The 12,105-nt window shown below is 33.6% G+C and overlaps 1 long non-coding RNA gene across 1 annotated transcript; it reads left to right on the top strand.

The window, feature by feature from the left end:
• Positions 1-9,314: 9,314 nt before the first annotated feature.
• On the top strand, positions 9,315-11,510 carry LOC115950781. The gene is made up of 3 exons (XR_004083113.1): positions 9,315-9,516; positions 9,678-9,857; positions 10,752-11,510. It is a non-coding gene; the product is annotated as an uncharacterized LOC115950781 (long non-coding RNA).
• Positions 11,511-12,105: the final 595 nt, after the last annotated feature.

The following is a 12,105-nucleotide window of genomic DNA, read 5'->3' as shown; positions in this document are numbered from 1 at the left end:
TAGCTTTTGGTTCAGCAATTGACTGGAGCAATTGTCATATGTGTTTATTTTGTTGTGGGTCTTATGGATCATATAATGTTAATTTCTTTATAGCATTCATTTTGAAATATGACTATTTTTACAATTACAATATTTTAGTTTCTCAAGTGGACTTCACCCAACAAAACACACGTTTACTCAAACCAAAAATAAATAAATAAATACAAAGTTGTCCAGATGCTTTTTTTTTTCTTTTTAAGTAAACAAGAGTGCACTATGTTTGTGCATGTTCAAATGTGAAAGTTGCTAAAAGCTTATTGTTTTGCTTAAACTAGTGTTTTTTTTTTTTTTTTGGTGGGAGTCTTAATCTTCAAGCTTCATTTCTTTATTTCTTTTAACTCCATCTATCTCACACATACATATACATAAATATATGAGTTATGACTAATGTACAAGCATGTAATTCCCCCCCCCCCCCCCAAGTTAAAAATCCTGGTTACGCCCCTGTTTGTTATGGCTTTTCTTTCACTCTTCCTGATCTTCCTGCTCTCTCCATTATGCTTGATTTCAGTTAACATGGAAGGTTTGTTTTGATATTCATATACTTGATCTTATTCTTTTAGTGTTTTTCTCTTGCTTTGATCTTTGTTTGTTAATTTTTGGATATGGGTTTTTTAAAATTTTGGCAAACTAAGAAAAAAAAAAGAAAAGACTTTTAGTGTGTTTTGATTTCAGGGGTCGTCATTCCCCTTAATGTTTTTTCTTTTTTTCTTTCAGATTTTTTTTAATTCCGAATTTAAAAAAAAAAATGCAAAACGGCATTGTTTCAGTGACATTAAAAGTAGCCATTAATTGAGTTGTAATAGAGTTCTATATTGACAAAAATTAAAAGTTAGAAAAATGAATTGACAAAACTAAAAGCTCGAAGATTAAAATGAAAAAATATGAAAGTTAGAAAGTCAATTTTATATTTTTATCTTGTCTTTTTCAACGGAGGCAGTGTTTGCCACTATGGCATTGGCAGTCACACTATCCCTTTCCACTTGTGAAAAGTAAGACGTATTGATTGCTTCATTTAATAGTATTGACATGTGATTCAGTTCTTCTCCTTCCTTATACTACAAAGTACACAACCAACCCCATCAAAAAAAAAAAAAAAAAAATAGTACCCAACCGACTGTTCACATATTAAATTTAGGATCTTGGAGATTTCTAATATCATTATTTAAGTGTTATGAAAATATGTGTGAATTAAAAAGTATTATGGAAATATGTATTGTAGTGTTTAAATATTGAAAACTGTTGTTTAAATACTCCTATCAAATACTCCCTTAGTTATTGCTTTTGTACTGTCAATGTAATTGCAGATAAACAAAATTTGAGTACAAGTATATATATATTTTTTAAAATTGTGTGAAATATTATATATATTTGTATAAAAATTAAACAATATTGTTCACATATATATAGTTTATAATGTAAATCTTACTTTTGATGGTATAATATAAACTAATAATTTTTCTTTTTATTATTATTGTAAGGATGCAATTTGAGTCCTAAGCCCAAAAGTTAAAAGGATGTAGGCCCAAAGAACCCAATACAATAAATTTGTAGAGAGTGTATTGGAAAACTAGGCTCTAATGAGTTGGGTAGCAATTATAGTGGATCCAAATGACAATAAAGTAAAAATTGACTGGTTTTATCTAAAGAAAATCGTTCCCGACACAGTCCAAGGAGATCAGTTCTTATATATAATTTTTGAAGTTGATTACAAGTACAGCTCTTATTGCTACAGTATTTCTCTCCCCATTCTCCGATCCCTTTCTCTCAAAGCCTCCCTTTTATTTTATACTATCTTCCTCCTTTCATATTTGCCCTCCACGTGTAGATTAGATTATCGGTGTTGACCATTATCATATCAGCGCCTTCCTAAAGTCTTTGGGAAGTAGCTGTAAAGCTGAAAACCACTATTCAAGTATCACTTCCTCATTAATGCGGTCAGAGAGTTAGCTGCAGAGCATTCAATGCAGTGGTAGCAGTTTTCCCTTAGATATTTCATAGCCTCTCTCTGTCTTGTTCCTTCCTGATAATTATCCCCATCAGTGGAGTTGTCTGGAACGTTGCTCTTGATGGCAGACCGCACATTCTGACCTCGGCTTTGCTTAGCCAATGAAGCATTCCTCCTCAAATCACTTTCTTGGACTCTCATGACCATACCTCACCTCTTCATTCATTAACACGGACTCCTCTGGCAGTGTTTCCTTGTCCTCAAACTACTTAATTTCCCCGAATTGGGCCCCCGACCCAATATATACATAGATACGTACTATTGGGCCTACCACCCCTACAATTATTATTATTGTTGTTGTTGTTGTTGTTGTAGGGGAAAAGGCCCAAAATTGTATATTGGGCTTTGGGTTTTGTCTGAGGATGTTGATTGGTCCGAAAGCAAATGAATAATAGTGAGGATGTTAAGTTCAAAGTCCCACAAGTGCCATGCAAGTGTAAAGGTTAAGAAAGGGGGTCCGAGGAGAAGTGTCTCCTCGGATAAACAAAGCACAAATCAAACGTATACTCTATCACTCAAAGTGACCTTCTAGGAAATTCCATTGAGAAAGACGTGCATCGTGAACGTACTGGAAGGATGGAAACCAGGAAATATCTAAGGAAAAGTTGCTGCCACCGTATTGAATGCCCTGCAACTAACTTTCTGGCTGCATTTATGTGGAGAATACCCTTGAACAATGCTGCCTTAACTACCGCAACTCACAAAAGGTCAGAGAGGGTGTCTGATGAGACAGGTACTCAAATAATAGCTCAAATGACCAACAAGTGTAGGATCAAGATCGTCCCAAAGGAGATAATGGAAGAGATCCTTCATGGAGAGGAAGAGGAGAAATGGACAGAGAACACTGTAACAATCAAAATTGCACTTGTAACATGTTTAATTGATTTATATGAAAACTTACCTTCTTTGACAATGAATTGATTCGGCTCTATGTTCTTTGTTCTTGCTTGATCATCTTCTAAATCCATACTAGCCGTTGTCAAATTCATTAGGCTTAGTTCTTTAACTCACTCTCTATAAATTTATTGTATTGGGCTCACTGGGCCAATATCCCACACACTTTGGGCTTGGACTACAAAACATGGCCCTACAATTATTATTATTATTATTATTATTATCATCTCTATATATTAAGAAGATTCAAAAAATTAGTTATGATTTAAAAAAAATATCAAAAATACCCATAACCTAATTAGATTATCTTTATTCTTACAAAATAAAAAATCGGGTTAAAATTGTAATTCAACTAAATTAAAAAAAAAAAAAAAAAAAAAAAAAACCACTAGAGAAACTTTTTTCTTAAAAATTAGCACATTTTCTATCTAAACATATGTCACGTACGTTTAATACATTTTTTTCTTAAAACTAGCACACACTAAACCTAATAGTTTACTTTATTTCAAGTTTAAAATTTTAGATTTATAAAAATCATTTCTTTTGTAACCTTACTAACAATAGATAAATTCAAATTGAAAAATTATATTAAACTCAAAAAAAATAAATAAAGAGCCTCATTGCACGTGCGGAGCACGTGTGATGAGGCTAGTTATTATTATTATTATTATTATTATTATTAACAATTGATAATATCGCATTGATTTTTGAAACTCTATAATGTAAGTTGCAATATGAAAAATACTTTTGAAAAATAGTCTTTTTATTTATTTGGACTATTTTTGTCAAATTTTCTATTTGTACAAATTTAATATATTTATTTATATTTTAAATAATTATTAAATTAATTATGATGTCATTATGGTTTAACCTCGATTAAACTTCGATCTAACTTCAAAAATCTTGAACCTTTTCCATTTACAGCTTACTAAACGGTTTGAATTTCAAAATCATACAAAATCATACAAATTGATAGGGCAAAATGGATTGACCCCTTTGGCAAATTAATTAATTAATTACCCAAGTTAATTAATTAAGTCAATTTAACATGCAATAGCATAAAAATATGAACAAATCACCAAATAACTAAATTTAACGGAAAATAAGTTTGACACAGGTGATTTGTTTATGAATGGGGAAAACTACCGAGGCAAAACCCCACCGGGTGAATTTAAGGTCACCATTCCCGAGAACCTACTATTATCAATAACAAGCGGTTACAAGTATAAGGAATCCCAATACCCAATACCAACTGACAATTGAACACTTACCCCAATAGGACTTATATTGTAGCGGCAATCTCTCTATTCAGTGCACGAATCTTAGTACATGACTAACCAATGATGCACGAATCTCAGTACGTGACTAACACACTAACTTGAGAAAGATATTAGCTACAAAGTTCATTAGTTCATCAACAATAAAGATCAGGAAGCTCCTTGGTCACAAAACTCTTGGCATAAAGACACAGTAGCTTCTACAGAGAATATGATGAACTAGAGCAATTTCTACTTCCAGTCACAATATGCGTGTATTCTGTTTTCAACACCTTGCATCACTTGTGACAACTCTTAAAATAATCCTTATATATATCTAGGGTTGTGAGAAAAGAAATCATACACAAATACTCAAGGAGATGCGTGTAATCAGATCTGGAAAACATGATTTTGTAATTCTTGACAGATACAGCTTCTGTCGAGCTTTAACATTAAATCTCGATAAAAAGGATTCTGTCGAGACTTCTGTCGAGCTATAATGAACAACACTTCTTCATTTATTTCTTGGTCAGACTTGCATGACTTCAATACTAAACTTGAACACTTGTTTCTTGAAGTACTAAACCCATCCTAGATCTATCCAATTACAAGTAAAGTGCATTTGTCAAAGGATTAACCAATTACATCAAATATGTCCCTAAAAAAAATGATAGGACAAAAAGAGTTGATAAATCATTTACAAAAGCACATAAGAATATTTGCATATGACAATGCAAAATAGAATAAGTGCTCAATTTTACACATTCAAGCGCCAAAATCACCCATATCAATCGAATTAAAGATGTGTAAATTTGCAAAGTTGCTATAGTAAATGTATAAATTTACACTGTCACTATTTATTTTGCATTTATTTATTTTATTCTTTCTTTATTGAAAGGTTAGGAATGTATTGACCCCTTTGGTAACTTAATCAATTAATTTAGTCAAGTGAAATTAATTAGATTTACTTACATGCAATAACGTGGTAGCACAAACAAATCACCAAATAACTAAATGCAACGAAAATTAAATTTGGCATGGGAGATTTGTTTACGAATTGGGAAAACTATTGAGACAAAACCCCACCAGGTGAATTTAAAGTCACCACTCCCGAGAATCCACTATTATTAAAATAAGCAGTTACAAGTAAAAGGAATCCTAGTATCTAATACCAACCTACAGTTGAACCCTTACCACAATACCTAATTGGATTTGTGATGTAGTGGCAATTTCTCTGTTCAGTGCACGAATCCTAGTATGTCACTAACTAATGATGCACGAATCTTAGTACATGACTAACACACTAACTTGAGGAAAATGTTGGCTGCAAAATTCTTCAATTCATCTAACAATGAAAATCAAGAAGCTCCTTGGTCATAAAACCCTTGATGCAAAGACGCAGTAACTTCTACAAAGAATATGATGAAATAGGGCAAATTGTCTCCGATCACAATATGCATGTAACAACAAGTGCAACAACCCCATGACGGCCCTTAAAATAATCCTTATATATATCTAGAGTTGTAAGAAAAGAGATCCTACACAAATACTCATGGATATGCGTGAAAAACAAATCTAGAAATCTGAATTTCATAATTCTCAATAAATACAGCTTCTGTCGAGAGCTGTCGAGAATCAGGCATTAAACCTCGATAGATATTATCTGTCGAGCTTTAATGAACAACACTTCTTTTCTTGTTTCTTGGACAGATTTGCATGACTTCAATACTCGACTTGAACTCTTGTTCCTTAAAGTACTAAACCCATCCTAGATCTACCTAATTACAAGCAAAGTGCGTTTTGTCAAAGGATTAGCCAATTTACAATAACATATGTTCTAACAAGTTCCACATATGTCCTAACATTTATGTATACCAAGAATAAAAGAAGAGAATGAATGGTGATTTTTGTATATAAAAAAAGCAAGAAAATTTAAAATTTTAATGAAAAAGAGTGTAGAATAGATCATTCAAATGTGTGTGTTTTTTAAAAGCAGTTGTGTAAAATAGAAAAAAAAAAAAAAAGGATTTTATTGGGAAATAAATAAAAAAATTTTGCACAAATTGATGTGAATGTTCTTAAACCCTAACCTAACTAGCTTTCTCTCGCTCTTCTCTTTCCATCGGGTTCATAGGATTGAATTTGGGATTTGAAATAGGTGACACCGGGTCCCATACCATTGAGCTTTAATCTCCAATCATATAAATGTGACAATTAATGTTCACGTGTCAAGCCTTAGTATTCATCTAAATGGGTTAACCTGAATCCTACCTATTTAGTAAACATGTCAAGATCTTCGATCCTAACATGACCTGTTTATTAAACAAGTTGACCCGATACTATACATTTAACCCATATAATTAACAAGTTATGTAAAGGTCAATACAAATGACCTATTTAATAACATGTGTGATTAATAGGTCATATCTAACTTGGATAACTTGTTATCAATTTTCATATGTAAAAAATTAAAATAAAATTAAAATCATAAATATAAATACAGTAATAAACATATAATTACAACCATAAATTAAGTAATAATAACAAAAACTAATACTTTTATAAGCTAAATGGGTTAAACGGGTTCGAGTGTTGAATATGAACACAACTCATTTATTAAATGGGTTAGCCATGTCAACCCGAATATGACCTAAACCTGTTTTGCCTCAACCCATAACCTCTTTATAAACGGGTTAGTTTTGCTTTGATCCCACACCCATCAACCCCCTTCCCAAATTCTCATCCATCTAAATTCTAAATTTGAATTCTTATTTGGTCATCTCTCTCTCTCTCTCTCTCTCTCTCTCTCTCTCTCTCTCTCTCTCTCTCTCTCTTGTCGAGCCAGTTCATCTTCACTCTATAGCATCACTTAATACAAAAAATTCTTCCTTTAAGTACATCTTCTTTCCTTGTTTCTCCCATCGATCTCCCCAAATCTTCTTTTACCCATATTTGAGATTTTCCCCAAATTTCATTTCATATTTTTCATAGCTTTGTTTAGTTGGAATGATAGAAAATGGGGAGATGATAACAAATATTTTAATTTTCTTTCATGTTGTTTGGTTGGAGGGATGGAAAAGTAGAAAGATAGAAAACTTGTTTGTTTGATTGAGAAGAAAAATGAGATGATAGAAAGTATAATTTATATAAATTTACTCTTATGTCCTATTACACGATATATAAGAAATAATTTTTTTTTATAGAAGTATATAAAAAATAATTTGTTGAGAAAATATATATGAAATAATTTGACACATTATAAAAGTGACACAACAAAATGTTTAATTCATTTTTATTTATTTCTTTATCTATATAGTATTTATATATTGTAAGGACCTAATTTAGACTTCTAGCCCATCGGATGTATGGACTTAAGCCCAAAACAGCCCAAAATAATAAATTTGTAGAGAATGGATTGACAAAACTAGGCTTACGTGAACCAAATAACAGAAGAACAGGTTTTGATGCCAAAAAGAGAAAGACAACAGAAGTTTGTTAAGGAATAATATTCTCGGACTGGTCCGAGAACGCTGATTCTTAAATATTTTACGCTTAAAGCTCTATTACAGATTTGTTTATAGTTTTTCTCCTTTCTCTTCATGGAGGGTCTTTCATGTTATATAGTCCTTCCTAGACCATCTTGATCTTACACTTGTTGACCATCTAAACCCTTACTTGAGTACCTGTCCTATTAGGCACCATTCTTGGCTTTCTGTAAGTTGCGCTTGCCAAGGCAATACTGTTTAGGGGTTTTCTTCACATAAATACGGCTAGAAAAGTAGCTGTAGTGCATTTAATGCGGTGGTAACAGCTTTCCTTCAGATATTTTTTTTTTTTGGGGTTTTCTTCTCTCTTGCACGTTTCTGGGGTACGTCCTTTTCGTTGATGCATCCTGGGAGGTCACCTTAATCATTAGGTCCGGTGTTTGACCTATTCTTAGCCGGTATGAGGAGACATTCCTCCTCGGACAACCTTCCCGTTCCATGTTTTGTTCGTAAAGTCTAACTCAAAACAATTTGTACTGCTTGCTTGTCTTCGGATTACTTACCTCCTCGGACAGGGCCCAAGGCCCAGTATGTGATCCGGGCCCTTAACCCCACATATATATATATATATATATATATAAAGATGTTATTAATATTAAATTGGTTAAAATAGCATATTAAAAAAGAAGAAAAATCCCAGATTAAAATAAAAATGATATAATGATATATTTTATATAAAATAAAAATAAAATAAAAATACAGAGACCTCATGTAGCACAGTCGAGGGGCAATAGACAAGCAACAAAAAACATAAATATAAAAGGAAGAAGAAGAATAAGAGAAATCATACACTCTCCTCATTCACTTCAACAAAGCAATTTTGCTGCCTCACCAACTTTGCTTAATTTACCGAGCCGTTAAAAACCGGTTAACTGGTTTTTTTAAAACCATGGTTCTATTAAAAAGAAAGCCCACGTACATTCAAATAGTATCCAAAAAAAATTTAAAATGTAATCCAACAATTACGCTGTAGTGTAACTTACACCGTGTAAGTATAATCTCACAGCACCTTTTGCTATGTTTTTGCGCTCAATTTATTTTGTGAAACTTGCAAAGCAACATTTTATTTATTTTTATAACCCGGTATGCTTAGTCAAATAAATTCATGTGTCTTTATTATTTGTTATAGAGTGTATTCTTGAGGGACAACAATTATTTGTTATAGGATATTCTTGAGGGACAGCAAACTTCAACTCCAATTTTAACCGGGGCGTGGACACAATAAAGTTACTAGCTAGGAAGGAATCAAGGGAAGCACTAGTAGAAAAATATGTGAACTTATGAAGTCTTTTTTTCTCTTTAGAAAAAAAAAAAAAAAAAATACTTAATAAGTCTTTAAGAGATTCCCCTTCTTTCTCTCTCCACTTTTTTTCTATGCACACATTAACAGGGTCCATTCCAAAAATATCAAGAATCCAGATTTTCGAACAAAAGTAGGGAGAAGTGTCATCTCAAAAAAAAAAAAAAAAAGTAAGGATAAGAGTGTCATTAAAAAAAAAAAAAAAAAAAAATGACATTACTTTCACCATGCTGTCGATGCATTCAAATGCAGTCTCAACAACCTGTGAACCTGGTTCCCGTCCCATTGACCAGCCAAATTCTTAAACCCTCATCAGTCCACATTCTCCATACTCTTCTCATGGCAGACACAGAAGAAGTCCCTGAAAACAGGCTTCCCAGAAGCAAGAAGGTTAAGAAGAAACCTAAGTACAGAAGTATCAAAAAGATCATTGCAACTTGCAAGTGATGGGTTCAGAATCGATGGCTTCAACGGGTGTGTATATACCTCACTCTTCATGGCATTCTCTTCTTTAAAAAAATAAAAACTCTTTCTTTGCATTCTTGGCACAGTATCTCAATTCTTAAAACTCTTCATTGCATTAATATTGTTAACATCTTGAGATTCTTGGCACTTGCGCTATGTAAATGATCAAGAGGGCTATTGGATGTGATCCAAGAAGCAACTTTGTGCCAAGAAGAAGAAGTCCCTGAAGACACAGAAGAAGTCCATGAAAACAGGCTTCCCAGAAGAAAGAAGGTTAAGAAGGAACCTAAGGACATAAGTATCAAAAAGATCATTGCCAGTGATGGGTTCAGAATCGATGGCTTCGACGGGTGTGTATATACCTCACTCTTCATTGCATTCTCTTCTTTAAAAAAATAAAAACTCTTTCTTTGCATTCTTGGCACAGTATCTCAATTCTTAAAACTCTTCATGGCATTATTGTTATCATCTTATGATTCTTGACACTTGCGCTATGTAAATGATCAAGATGGCTATTGGATGTGATCCAAGAAGCAACTTTGTATTGGGCTGATCAGCATGTACTGCTATTATACAGTACAACTGATTGTATGGAGAGGGACTAGATGTGAAGTCGGTGGCTTGAATTCAACTTAAGCAATGATTGTTTTGGAGTGCTGTACAAAACTTGAAGTCTATTTCATTGCCAACCCTATTTCCCTATCTTCCTATTTCATGTAAAACACTGTGTCCTAATTGTTTTAGGACTAGTTTTATAGCAATTTTGGTGCAAAGCAATCGCAATTATAGAGAAGAAAAAGAGAGTGAAGGCGAGAAATTGACTAGTGCATATTTGTGTGAGTTCTGTGTCAATGAGAGTGAAGGTGAGAAATAGGGTGCAATGTTTTCTCTATTCTTTGCTATTTGTGAGAGAACTATGGGAATATTTGTGTCAATAAGAGTGAAAGTGAGAAATAGTGTGCAATGTTTTCTCTATTCTTTGTTATTTGTGAGAGAACTATGGGTATATAGGTGAAGGTGAGAAATAGGGTGCAATGTTTTCTCTATTTTTTGTTATTTGTGAGAGAACTATGGGTGTATTAGAGATTGGATGTGTGTGAGAATATTGATACACCAACTTCTATTGTTTAATTCTTGGATATTTTTCTATAGTCATAATATTTGCACTTTCCTACAAAAGCTGTGGATTATTTTCAGTACTGTAGTAGTTTGGAATATATCTGAACATTGCTTCTTTTTTTTAGGGGTCGTCATTTGGTTTACCAAAGATATGGTGTGACTCGTTTTCATTTGGATAATCTGAAAAGTTTTGGTCGACAATTGGTAAAAAACAAAGAGGAGTTGTTTGGTCTCTTAAGTTCTAAGAAGGGGGATGAAAAATTAAGGAAGATATTGGGGATGAAAAATTAAGGAAGATATTGATTAATCAAGAGGATGGGAACAATGGCTTGGATGATTGTATCAATTTCATCTGGAATTCATTGGGCATAAACGAGCCCAGTTTACAACCAGAAGAAGAGGCTGAAGAGCTCTTATCAAAGCAGCCGGAGTTATTTCAGGTAGAAGCCGCCACTGAAGATGACGACCCCATATTCACAACTGAGCACGCGCTGTTAGCTGATTCTGAAAGCCGTGGGAAAATTGAGAGCAATCTGATGGCTTTGATCAAGAACTTAGAAGAGCAGGTAGCATGTATCACTGATCTGATTAGCTTCTTAGAAGTGGATGGGAGTACAAAAGTCGAGATGGATCGGGTGATTAGGAGGCTATATGTTTTGTTGGAAAATGAGAAGAGAAACATTCGGTTTCTCGTGTGAGATTAAATCGCGATGATCAGTTATGGGTTCAGTGCAGAGTTCGAGGGTGTAGAGCCCCAAGCAGCTAATTTCTTTTTTTTTTTTTGGATAGCCCAAGCAGCTAATTTCTGTTCACTAAATAAATGTATGCTATCTTTTGTTATGCTAGTAGCTTATTTTACAAGTTGAATTTCTGTTAAATATGTAAATGTATCCCATCTTTTATTATGTTAATAGCTTATTTTACAAGTTGAATTAGTATTCCTTAATTATAGATGACTATGGTTACAGATAGTAGTACTAGCTAGGTTGCACCGACACGCCATTTTTGGCGTCGTGTCGGACACCAGAACGGGAATGACGCGCCAGATTCCGGTGTCCGGTGGTGTCCCTTTTTTCTTTTCTTTTTTTCGTTTCTCCGACACGGCTCTTACACAGCGCCAACGCAACTCCGACACGCCAGCAGTAAAAAAAAAAAAAAAAAAAAAAAAAAAAAAAAAAAAAAAAAAAAATCACAGATTTTGACAGGTGAACTTACCAATACCGTTGATTCTGTGATAACCCTAAAACAATAAACCATTTCAAGTTCTTCTCAACAATCAACCCACCCTCCCTCTGTCGTTGTCGTTGCCCTCTGTCCCTCGCCAGAGTTAGATCGGGCCAATCGGCAAGCTCCGACGTCGACGTCGTGCCCTCTGTCCCTTCTGATCTCTATCTCTCTCGGCACGGACAACAAGTCCGATTCTCTTCTCTGTTCTCTCTTTGTTTTTTTTTTTTTTTTTTTTTTTTTTTCTTCAGATGT

This window comes from Quercus lobata, chromosome 6 (assembly GCF_001633185.2).
Source record: "Quercus lobata isolate SW786 chromosome 6, ValleyOak3.0 Primary Assembly, whole genome shotgun sequence".
Taxonomy (NCBI): Eukaryota; Viridiplantae; Streptophyta; class Magnoliopsida; order Fagales; family Fagaceae; genus Quercus; species Quercus lobata.
Note: the sequence above shows the minus strand (reverse complement) of the source record. Positions and strands in the feature narration are given on the sequence as shown.